Source organism: Tiliqua scincoides, chromosome 1 (assembly GCF_035046505.1).
Source record: "Tiliqua scincoides isolate rTilSci1 chromosome 1, rTilSci1.hap2, whole genome shotgun sequence".
Classification (NCBI taxonomy): domain Eukaryota; kingdom Metazoa; phylum Chordata; class Lepidosauria; order Squamata; family Scincidae; genus Tiliqua; species Tiliqua scincoides.
The window spans coordinates 183,471,431-183,483,559 of NC_089821.1; the positions used below are offsets into that span (position 1 = coordinate 183,471,431).

General features: G+C 41.6%; 1 long non-coding RNA gene and 2 other non-coding genes across 4 annotated transcripts; all 3 read right to left on the reverse strand.

Annotated features, from left to right (window-relative positions):
• Window positions 1-3,607: 3,607 nt before the first annotated feature.
• LOC136634462 (uncharacterized) lies at window positions 3,608-10,489 on the reverse strand. 2 transcript variants are annotated; one of them, XR_010793298.1, is made up of 7 exons: window positions 10,381-10,489; window positions 8,652-8,707; window positions 6,954-7,021; window positions 5,656-5,690; window positions 5,367-5,444; window positions 4,648-4,734; window positions 3,608-3,885 (listed from the first exon to the last, which is right to left on the reverse strand). It is a non-coding gene; the product is annotated as an uncharacterized lncRNA (long non-coding RNA). The 2 variants fall into 2 exon arrangements; XR_010793297.1 differs by lacking the exon at window positions 4,648-4,734.
• LOC136638388 (small nucleolar RNA SNORD50) lies at window positions 5,536-5,607 on the reverse strand. The gene has a single exon (XR_010793611.1). It is a non-coding gene; the product is annotated as a small nucleolar RNA SNORD50 (small nucleolar RNA).
• Window positions 6,765-6,835, reverse strand: LOC136638391 (small nucleolar RNA SNORD50). The gene has a single exon (XR_010793612.1). It is a non-coding gene; the product is annotated as a small nucleolar RNA SNORD50 (small nucleolar RNA).
• Window positions 10,490-12,129: the final 1,640 nt, after the last annotated feature.

Consider the following 12,129-nt stretch of genomic DNA (forward strand, 5'->3'; position numbering starts at 1 on the left):
GGTGAAGCTAGCTTAATTTCTTCCTCCTGACCTTGTGGTATGCCTCCCTGCAGCCTCATTCCCAGGCATAATTGCTTTGCACCAAAAGTATGATGGGAGAGTGTATGAACCAGAAGTGATGTCATGAACAGAAGTGACACCAAACAGCAGGAAAATTTTTAATAGCCCTAGGCTGCAATCCTACCCACACTTACCCAAGAGTAAGTTTTACTATCATTGTTAAAAGCATATACAGGCCCAGCCTTGTTATACAGGGATTTTTTATACACGGATTTGACTCAACACGAATGACCCCCTGCAAATGAGAAGGAATGTACTGATCCCTGGAGAAGGGAAAAAATGCACCCCTTTAAAATCAGTTTTAAAAACTGCTTTTTACTGTTGCAGAGACAGTCATGCAAGTGATTACTGGTATAACCTAATTATCCACAGATTTTTCTATCTCAAAGCTGATGAGAAGGGCCCTTTAAATTACTTTAATAATGCCAGAGGGGGCAGCCACCTGACAATCCATCAATCATTCTCTCTGCAGGCGCCACTCCTCCCTTCCCTAGCACTTAAACTAAGGCTAAATGGCAGCCATTATCACTTCTCCATTCTTTCCCCCTTGCTGGAGCTCCTCCACACTGGGAGGGAATGCTGCCTCCTGGTGAAGCCTAAGTGCCTGGAGACTGATTACCTCTGTGTGCATTATAAAGGTCAGCAAGGCTGTTTTTAAATCACCAGAACAAAGAGATTGTTTTTTAAATTGATTTGCTAAAGTGCATTTTTTGCCATCCAAGTGAGTTCTTGGAACAGAACCCTCGAGAATGAGACTCAACCTGTACATAGTAGCCTGTTCAAAGTACAGGTCTGTAACATTTCCCCAAATGCAGTCACATACTATGGTAGCATCAAGTCTATTAAAAATAAAATATTGAAATGAATGGGGACCCACCTGAAATTGTGCCAACCTAATTTGAGAAACACTGCTTTAATGTTTTTTGAATGGGATTCCCCACTGCATCCTTCTCATGTTTGGTTGTATGAACACTAAACTTATGCTACTATAGTAGCAGTTCCCAATGTGTCTGAGTGGGAGGGAAGCATGTTGGATAAGGAGTGCAAGTGTTCTTGCTTTATAGCTGCTGTCTCTGCATCCAGAGGTGGATGCTATCTTTTTCCTTCTAGCAGAGGGTGCTGCCTGTCCCTATTTCAGATAGCATGTCATCCTATCAATACTACTAGGGGAACAGTGAAAAAAGGAAGGAAGGTTGCCAGAATGTGAGCCCTGTATCCCTTTACTTGGATAGATTAGCTAAGTGTGGCATAAGCTACAGTTGCAACTGATGCTTACCAGTATTTTTATATGCAGCTTTAAAAGTAAACATTTTAAAATGTGCTGATTAATCACAGATGCATCTGAGCTGAATAGTGCTTAAGTCAAATATTCTTACTCAACAATGTAGCCCAAAAATACAGGGCAGGGATTTCAACAGATTCACTAAAGACTAAAGATGCCAAAGTAAAATCATTTGTTATAAACTCGCTTGAAAATCCGGAATATATAGGCCAAGTACTTCTCCCCCACTATGTGTACCTTCCCAGGCCAGCAGAACCTCATGCATTCCTTTGCTTTTGATAGCACCCACACATCTACCAAGCCAACATGGTCAATGCAAAACAGGGTGCTGACATGCCAGTCTGTGGCAATTAACATCTTTGTGTAATAATAAGCACCCATATAGCCTTATCTTACAAATGCTTACTCTCACATTCAACAGGACTTATTCCCAAGCAAATGTGGCTAGTATCTGACCAAAAGGCTGCAATCCAGAACACAACTGAATGGTTCAAGTTGGTCTGAATGCACAAATCTACTACTGTAACACAGTTAGATCTTGAAGCTTGTGTTACAATCCAGCACACTTACTTGAAAGGAAATGCCATTTAATTCAGCAGGACTCACTTCCAAGTAAACATGCATAGGATCCAATTGCATTCCATTAGCAAACAGCAAGTGCTGTGCCAAGCACAAGTGCACAGCTGATTCTGAAGATACTGGCTCCCACATGCTTCCTATTATAGGTTGCTAGAGACCTGCTTAAGAAAGGCTTCTTCCTTGCCATTCAGCAATGGCTGGTCTCTGAAAACAGTCCAATACACAACCCAATGTAGACCATTAGAAAGGTCAAATTTTCAGTATTAGCAAGGTGCCTACTACTCAATATTAAATTATAGGTTGGAGTACTTGCATGTAAAGCTAACCTTTTCTTGCAAGTTGCTTTGCATAAACAATCTAGCAAGGATAAGGTCTTATGTGCTTGCTTTTAACTTCACCCCCCAGAGAGTAGAGTGTATTTCTGAGTAAAACATGCTAGAATCAGCCACGTGTGCAATTATGCAAAAATTGTTTTAAAGTGTCCAGTTCCTCCATTTAACTTAAACCAACACTGTGCAAGCCAGGTGGCTTTACCATAGCTTCTGAATAGGGGTATACAAGTCACTAGAGAGCATTTAATCACAGTTCATGAACACACTTTATTGGGTGTCGCTTTAGATGGTCTTGGTATCTTGCCAATGATCAAGACCTTCTGAGTCAGCCAAATACTCACGAACCTTGTAATACACTAATCCAGACAATCACAACATAGTTTTGTTCTCACCAGTACGCATTAAAATTAATTTTCCCATTACATTGTGGAGAACTCTGCCACTGCAAATTTGGGGTTCTAGTTTGCCATGGCCACATAAAGGGATGTGTTCTTAGGACCAACCATTTGTTCAACTAGTGATGGTGTTCAAAAAATCATGAGGCTTTTAAAAATCGTAATTCATACCTTTTTAAGCTAATAGCAGGTTCCTAGTGTACATTGTTCAAGATGTTTCTGGCAAGTTCAACATATTATAGGAGACACAAATAGCATTTTCTTGGACAAACTTCAATTCAAGGACAGGAGCTTACACTGCTTTCCACATCAGATAGCTCTTTGACATACACTCCCCTTTGGTTCTGACCAGTAGTTGATCTATAATCCAAACACTGGAAGCAGAGTAAGGGGTAACTTGATCAGACTTAAGTTGTTCATTTTTAACCAATTCTGATTCTTAATATGGTGCTCAATTTTCTAAATAGATTACCAAAGCCCATCTGGTAAAGTATTCAGTTTCTAGCAATTGTCAGCCAGATGCCTCCAGAAGCTTGCTGCAAGTCACGAAGTTAATTGTCATTCTCTGTTCACTGGCAGCATACATGCAGAAACAATTTAAGCTTTATGGTTAATTAGCCATCAATTCAGATTTACACTGATGTGTCCCAATATCAGTACTTTGAAACCACCATTACACATACCTCCCCCCCTTCTATTAATGTTTCTATATCATCTGCTATTTTTACCATTTCCAAGAACAGGAGGCCATCAAATGCCATTTTAACAAGAGCACACCTACCCCATCAAAAGCTGAGGGAACAGCTTCCCTGTATTTTGTACCCCACCACCTGGCAAAGCAATGTTCTCTCAAACCACTTTAAGGCACCTTGATATTCACCTGCTTCATTCACCAAATTATCTTTAGCCAAGAAATTGTTCTTTCATCAAGGGATCACCTTAAATTAATTGCAACAATACCACATTTACATTTTTATTTTTATATACTTTCCATACAATAAACACCAAAACCAGTTCAACACAGTACCATGACTGTGATCTTCTTATGAAGCAAATGAATTCTTTGATGTCATGTTCAACATTAACAAACTCATACTCGTTAGGTTTCTAAACATAGATTGAACTAAATTTAAACACAATGATGACTGCACTGCTATCTTCTGAAAACTTGAGACCATTCCAAGGTCACGAAGGAAGGTTTCACATGATCATCTTTGGCCCATCCGACTTCATTTCACTAAAAAAAATTTTAGATTTGTTCATGCAGAGGAAAAGCTATAGTATTCTACACATTACAAAGAGTCAGACAGATTGCAAACTGAACTATGTGCATGTACTTAAAAGTAGGAGTAGTGCATAAGATGCGGCCCTTCTGGATATCACCACCATGACTCCCAATGCACTATGATCATTAGTGACTATAATTAAAGGGCAGCTGATAACAGACCCCAGCTTTATGATGGTATCCATTCTGGAATCACCATTTTATTACAAAAATACTGCATTTGTTAACCCAACACCATGCTGTTTATTGGTAATTTGTTCTAAGAGAAGCTGAAGTTCCTGCCACAGCACTAAGTTCTTCCACTTTAAAAAGTAGTTTTAAAACGAGCCTACTATGTTCTTCAGGGGGCAGTTGTTATCAGTTTACACAATGTAATTAGAAAACACAAATTACAAGGCTATATAAAAGATTCAATACACCCACAGCCACAATGTTAAAAATGCTGCTTCTGGCTGAAATATTACCAAATGCTTGATTTTACATCAAGGATTGGCTTATCACCCTTGAGGTTCTGTTGGCATTATTTGCCCAACATAAAGTAAATAACTTAATGGATAGTGAACATTATTTTACTACAGAGCACCCATTGTGATTTGATCATAGTAAATCCACCGTAAAGCAATGGTTCACTATATATGTAAGCAAATGGCCTTCTAATCCCTTATTTATCTGACATTTATAGCTAGCCCTTTAAGTTGTAGAAGTTTTACATACTTGAATTCCTGTGAAGCCTTTAAGTCTGATGGTTCAGAACTGTCACCTGTAAGTATTTTCTGTTCCCTTCAGTTACTTTTCCTAGTGCTTCAAAACAGATGAGGAATTCTTCAAGTTAGCCAAATCGTTTTTATCACCACTTCCAATCCTTTCATGATACACTTGTACTTTGCAACAACTTTTAAAACTAGTAATTTGCCAAAGCTTTCTTAGCTTTGGGGCTTGTGTAGTAGGCTTCATGAAGACTCAGGGCCCAATACTATCCCATTTTTCAGCACTGATGCAGCCATGCCAATGGGGTGTAAACTGCATCCTGCAGTGGGGGGGGGGGCAGTCATGAAAGGGAACAAATGTTCCCTTACCTCAAGGGCTGCACTGCAGCTACATCAGCACTGGAAAGTTGGACAGGATTGGGCCCTCACCCTAAATTACCCCCTGCATATCACTTGTCAGAAAAAGATAAACCTTTAACTCTTTTTTGTTTGATAAAGCAGAAACTCTTCCTCATTTGAGAAATCTAATAAACCCATGCTCTTGAACTTGGTTTTAGTTTATGTCTTCTAGAGACATGATGCAGCTCCATAGTAACTGGTAGTTTAGAAGTCAGATTATTTTCTTGGTCTCTACTAGCTTACTTGCTTCCCCACCCAACAAACCAGCCTGGTTGAATTCACCAAAACTGAACACATGGCAAGAAAGACACAGGTCTGTCAACTCACTAATCAAGTTATTCCAGTTGTTTGATGTAATTAAGAACTGGCTTAAGATCCTAAGCCAAATCCATTCCAGGTGTGAACCTAGAGGCAAAAGATGGAGAAATCATGTGTCAATAAAAATTGCTGCAAGTAGGTTTGCTACATATCAATATCAAGATGTCTTAGATGTCTAACCTCAGAAGCCAGATCCGTATCAGAAATTTTTCATCAAGAACTCAGGTTCGGGATAGGTTCATCACCGGTAGGACCAATGCCAAATTACTTTCTCAATACAAACTTTTAATACACTCACCTTTATCACACAGAGCACTTCAGTAAGTGTACAACCTGAAAAGGCAAAATCCAAGGTAAGCGTTGATTCCTGTTTTCCCCTTCTAGTAACAGTCAATTTATCCTTCCTTTTTTAATTTAATTTTTTTTACAGTATTTTCAGATTACTCATCCTCTTCCAATACAGCTTTCCCTTCTCCACTCTTCTCCTGTGTTCCACTAACAGGTTTGCACATCAGGGTTACAAGGTTACTTGAGTGAGTTGTGCACATACAACAAAAACCCAGTCAATAATAGAAAGGAACTTATTTCAGAGAGCACACAACTATTTTGCAAATTATGATTTGCAAGGGACCAATATTATTCAAGTGTTTCCACAGTCACAGCCAGATGACTAAAGTACAACCGACTAACAATTCCAGCACTAATTTGTATATACAAGCACATCTTCCACATCATGATATGCAAGGTACCTACAATAAGCTATTTCTCCTCACAAACTTCACAAAGAACCCGCATGTATTGTTTCAATTCATACATAGCTTTTCTCCTATAAAATCTGAATATACCAACACAGCATACAAAATATAATGAAAATGATTCCGTATGGGCACCCACCCCAGTTAATCTCAGTTTCTCTACTACAGTGGTTCCCAAACTGTGAGCTGTGACTCCCCAGGGAGCCACAGAAATCACCAAGGGAGCAACAGAATCCTTGCCAAAAACCCACCACCCTATACAAAGTATAGGATTGTGGCCCTAAGGGGGAGCCACCATCAATGGCCTAGTAGGTCAAGGAAGCTACCAGTCAAAAAAGTTATGGAAGCACTGCTCTAATCCAATAGTGTGTTCACATGGAAGCCATCAAATCCACCCTACAGATCTAAAAACGACTAATTTGGCCAAGAGTTCCATCCCTGTTTTAGAAGGATTGCTCTTCAGCCAATTAAACCACACTACAATAGTCTAGGATTGACTCTTAGGGGAATTCTCTATCCTGCAAACTACAGGTTCAAAGCAATTACTGTGACTGATGAACAGCAGTTACTGAAAAAGTTTGTGCACTATACAGAACATTTATGTTCAACGCTATTCCAGCACATCCTCAATATTAGTTAAAGTAGTGATCAGATCTCAGAAGCCAGATCCGTATGATATTTTTCATCAACATCATCAGGTTCGGGATAGGCTCATCATGGATACAACCACTTCGGTCCTGTTCTCTCCATCTTCCCATGCATTAAAAAGGCAAGCCGGTGTGCATTCCTCAGCAAAAAGCAATAGGGAACCACAACTTTAACCTTATTCCTGAATCAATACCTTTACATTCTCAGGTGCATCCATTTTTATCCAGTCGAGTTCTCTTCTAGATAAGATGTTTTCATAACCTGAAAATAAGATTTAAATAACTTCAGAACCAAAAAAGGAAAATCACACTTAAATATATAATGTACATCTGCTAGTCAAAAAATACTGCTTTTGAGATCCAGAACACTTCATGACACTAGCCAACATTCACGCTTTCACCATAATTCTGTATTAATCCACTTAGTAGGAAGACCCTTCAAACCATACTTCTCCAACCCAGACCCAGGGTTTGGGGACAGCCTTCCACTCCATGAGCAGCTTGCCTTTTGAGTAGATCTGTGCACCAGGACACTGAGTATCATGTCTACTCAAATGTCCTGTTGCACAGCCTTCTGGGACACCTGGTAATAGACACGACTGCCAAGATCTACTCAAAGGATGAGTTGCGTGCAGACTATAATTTGCACATGACTTGTGTCAATTAGATTACTACAATGCACTCTGAGTAGGGTGTCCATTGCAGACAGTCCTGAAACTGCAATCAGGATAGAATGCAGGTGCCTGTGCAGTTGCAGAAGCGTGTTGGTTTGATTCAGTCAGGCCGCTACACTGGCAGCTACACTGGCTCCTGGTTTCTTTTCCAGGCACAATTCAAGGTGCTAATTTTAACTTTCAAGGCCCTTTACAGGTTGGGACCTAGATATTTGAGGAACCATCTTGTTCTTGGAGATCATCAGAGGTGGCCCTTTTAACCATGCCGCCACTGATGGAGGAAAGAAGTTGGCAGTGAATAGATAATTTTAGCTGGTGGCGCCCCAACAGTGGAATTCCCCCTTCCTTTGGGGTTAAAAGCTACTCCTTCTCTGGAGACCTTTCAGCAGAGCATTACAACATTCTTGTTCAGGAAAGATTTTGATGTCTGAAACAAGCTGGCTCTTGAATTTTGACTGAATGTAATTTTAATTTGCTTAATCTTAAGTAATCCACATAGTGTTCTGTCTTGTTTTAAATGTTTTACTATAATTGTATGTCTCTAATCTTGCCTTTACCAGGAGAGCAGCAGGCTATAAATGCATTCAATAACTTCAAGAACACATTTTTAAGCACCCCTCCAACACATGACAACAATAGCACGGATCGGATCTCTGTACCCACAGGGGATCCATTCCCAAACTCCCCTTGGATACCAAGCCCACAGATACCAAGATTTGTGGGTGGGTTCACAGAGGACCTCCAGACAAGACCAGAAGTTGCTTCTGGCCGCACCCAGAGGTTGCGTGCAGCCTCCCACTTCAGAAGGTCTCTGACAGGCAGTTCTGGTTTGCCAAAGAACTGTAAGTGCCTGTCAGAGGTCTTCTGAGGTATGGTAATGCTGCACATGACCTCCCCATGCCTCAGAACACTTCCGGTCGCATCTGGTGATCTTTTGAGGGCCCTCAAAATGCAGAACCTGCAGTGGGTAAAATCCGTGGGTTCCAAAACTCATGGATAAGGAGGACTCACTGTATTGTAAAGAGCCAGTTACCATCTAAAGTTATTTATTAGAATTTCACTTTTTGGTACTAAGCAAAATTTTAAACATAGTTGACATTTTATCAATTACTTAAAATAAAGTTTCATGTAAATACACATATAAGTGGTGTGATTTTTAAAATTGAAATCTTAGCCACATTATATAATTATTTTGAAGTTTAAATACTGGAAACCTACCAAAATGTTCTTTTTGCACTGTGGCAATACCAACGCAGCATCTAGCTCCATAAATCCTGGAACACAAGCAAATGGTAGAATTTATAGCTGGCATAGACAGAGTAATCCAAATAATATGCAATGTACAAATAAACTTGAGGGGCAATTCAATCAAGGTTAAGCATTTTTAAAAATTCAATTCATTGCAAAAGAAACTTGAAGCATATGCTTCAACTCTCACAAAAATAAGAGCACACACATACCATGCCTCAATATGCTTAGTTTGGCGATGTCACATGGAGCTAAGACTAGACTACAGAAATTACTACAAGCTTGTAGCATTTTGAATGTAAAGGCTGGCTTACATGTTGCTAGCTCACAAGTGCTAGCTTGCTAAAAAAAAATTACATTTTACTCTAAAAGGAAGACTTTGTACGAATTGCAGGTGGTCAACGAAACACCTGAATGGTACATAAACACATCAAAAGCTCCCTGTTCGCTTAAACAGCAAATTTTATGCACTGTATGGGTGCCATGTGCCAATTACACAGGCCTACAAAATTGAGGGTCAGAAAAGTTTTTCCCAAACTTTTTGGTGGTTCGATATGAATTTGGGGTACTGATTCCAAAAATGGCACCCGTTTTGCCCTATCACGTCTAGTTTTGGAAACATAGTATAGCCTCATTAGTGAATTGTTCAAGCAGCTCCTTCATGATGAAGCCATGGTGCAGGCTTCCTCATGAGGAAGCCGCTTGAACCATTCACTAAAGAGGCTATGCCATGCCTCCAAAACTAGACGTGATAGGGCAAAACGGATGCCATTTTTGGAATCAGCACCCCAAATATACCCAGGAATTGGTGTAACGTTTAAGGAAGCAAAATGTGTGCTGGCCTGTATTATAGTAGGCCAGTGTTTCTCAATCAGTGTTGTGGGTATCCACTTGATTGAGTGGTATCCAACTGAGTGGTATCCAATTGATTGATTGCGGGTATCCACCACTTGAGGTGGTGTCTAGTGGTATTTGCAGGACCCCCCCCCCGGAACCCCTGCCACCCTGCAGCAAGACCAGTGACATGACTCAACAAACAGTGGTAGGTGGCTTGGATTGGTGGTCAGAGCTACAAAGTGTGCTTCTAGCATGCTCTTAAAAGCCCTCCTGCCCATCCTGAGTTTCTTGCTGGTGTTTGTGGCTTTGCATCTGGCTTCCCAACCTGGAATTAAGTTGCTATGATATCACCTCCAGGTACTCTGGTAGTACTTCCAAGAGGTGGACCCTACAAAGTGGTACTACAGGAGCAGAAACGCTGAGAAACACTATGGTGGACCATACAAGGCAAGACCAACATTTTTATATATAACTTTTTTTTTAGTGTATTATCATCTCTAACTTGCAGCTGAGCTCTGGGAAATGATTTTACCCAGCCTGCTGAATTCATGGTCGAGGCAGGATTTCCACCCACCATGCAATACACAATGTATGTTAAGTGTCATGCCAGTGTCACTCCCAATAGATGGCTCAGCTTCTACCGGGATACCCGCCTCTGGACTACAATTCCCAGCATGCAACCTGCGACAAAGTCCCAGCATACACAGCGCCATACCATTAAGGAACGCGCCCTGGAAGGGACTATATGACCTTTACGTCGCCTGCGCACGAACCGTCGTCTCGGGTAGTAAAAACTATCGCTATGGAGCCTCAGCACAAAACAAAGGGCATCTGTATGGGGGGGGGAAGATGCGCGACTTACCCGCAAAATGGCGGCTCCTCCAGTTAAAATCCCTAACGGTCACCCGCCAGCACGACCTACCAGCAACACCAACCAGCCAGCTCGGAGCGTCCAGGCGAAAGAACGAGCCCGCGCAATCGCAGGGCCTTATATAGGAGAGCGAGGCTAGCCCCGCCCACTCATCTCTCATTGGCTGTAGCGAAGGGGGAAGAAAACGGCGATAGGATTCTCTACCCAACAGACCTATCGCGAAAAAGACCGCGTTTTAAGCCACGCCCACTCTCGCGTCGCTCTTTGCAGGTTGAGGCCGTCCAACTCTATGGTTTCAGCCTGTTTGCATCCGTGTTCTTCCCGACTTGTCTGCTCCCGCCCCTTGAAGGCTTGTGATAGGTTCAGACTAGAGCCAGACTTGGCAAAGTCACAGAAAGTAGCCTCTTGGGTTACTCAGAGCCTCATGTGTCTCGTCAGCCACGGCCCCAGAGATGTATACAATTGGTCGCCGTTGCATATAGGCAGTCTTGGGCAGGAATGCCTTAAGCTGTGCTTTAGGGCCGGCCCATCCAGGAGACCAACTGAAGCAATTGCCTCAGGCAGCAGGATAGTGGAGGGTGCCCCCCTCTATCTGCCCACCCACTTTACTGCACTGCTGCTCCTGGTTGCAAGAGAAGGAAGGGGATGGAGTGGAAGAAAAAGCATGGAGGAGAGTAGAGGGGTGGGCTAGACTGGAGCACCTCTCCACTTCCCCTTTCACTCTTTCCCCCTGTTCCTTTTACAATCCAGGGAGTGGCAGAGGTTGGCAATCACCAAGTAAGGGGAGGGGGACAACAGCTGGCATGGCACCACCTCTTGTGGTGGTGGTGCTGCCCTGCTTGCAGTAGTTCCCCCCTCCCCATCCCATGATGCCAGTGTGTGTTACTCAAATAAAACATTGGGTCATTGCATCCACTTATTCTGCAGGTGGTCTACAAGGTTAAAACCTAGCTTACCGAAAACTGTCAGTAAATATATTTTAAATAGTTGTTAGTGGCTACTGTGATAGCAGTAACTCTGGGAAAAGTAGAGACACTTCTTGTTCTTGCCGAACCAACTTGTTTGCAGTCCTTTAAATCAGTGGTTCCCAACGTTTTTTTCACTGGCGTACCTCTTGGCAGCCTATTTCCATAAACTGTATCCCTCATATTAGCAAAATGTTTTTATATAGTTGCTACTAATGTAGTTGCTATTATTTCAAATGTATATGTTTTTTCAACTACTGATCCATACCTGATAATACACAATTTGATGACCAAAAGCTAGCCATTGGTGTAGCTTTTGCAGCCAGCTAGCTGCCTTCCTTCCTGCCTTACCAATCCTACAAGGCATTCTAATACAGACCTGCCTTTCCCTGCCATTATTCAATTCTTTTTTGAGTACCTCTAAAAGTTCTTGCAAGTACCCCTGTGGATACATGTACCCCAGATTGGAATCCACAGCTCTATGCTACTCAAAAGTGGTGATTTGTGGATCAGTGCAGAAGCCATTGGCTGCAATCCACAACGTGTTTCCCAGAAAGAAACAATGATACAATTTTAATTGCTTGCTGAATATCAATATATTGTTTCATAAACATTCTCATTGTTCCTATTTATAGGCTTCCCCCCTTCTAGAATCAAACCTATGTGTTTCTGCAAGGAAGGTCTTAAAATTCTTCACATTCTTACTTATATTCTAACCATCATCCTTACAAGATAGGGAGCCAAAACTTAGCACAATTTCAGTTCACCAGGTAAC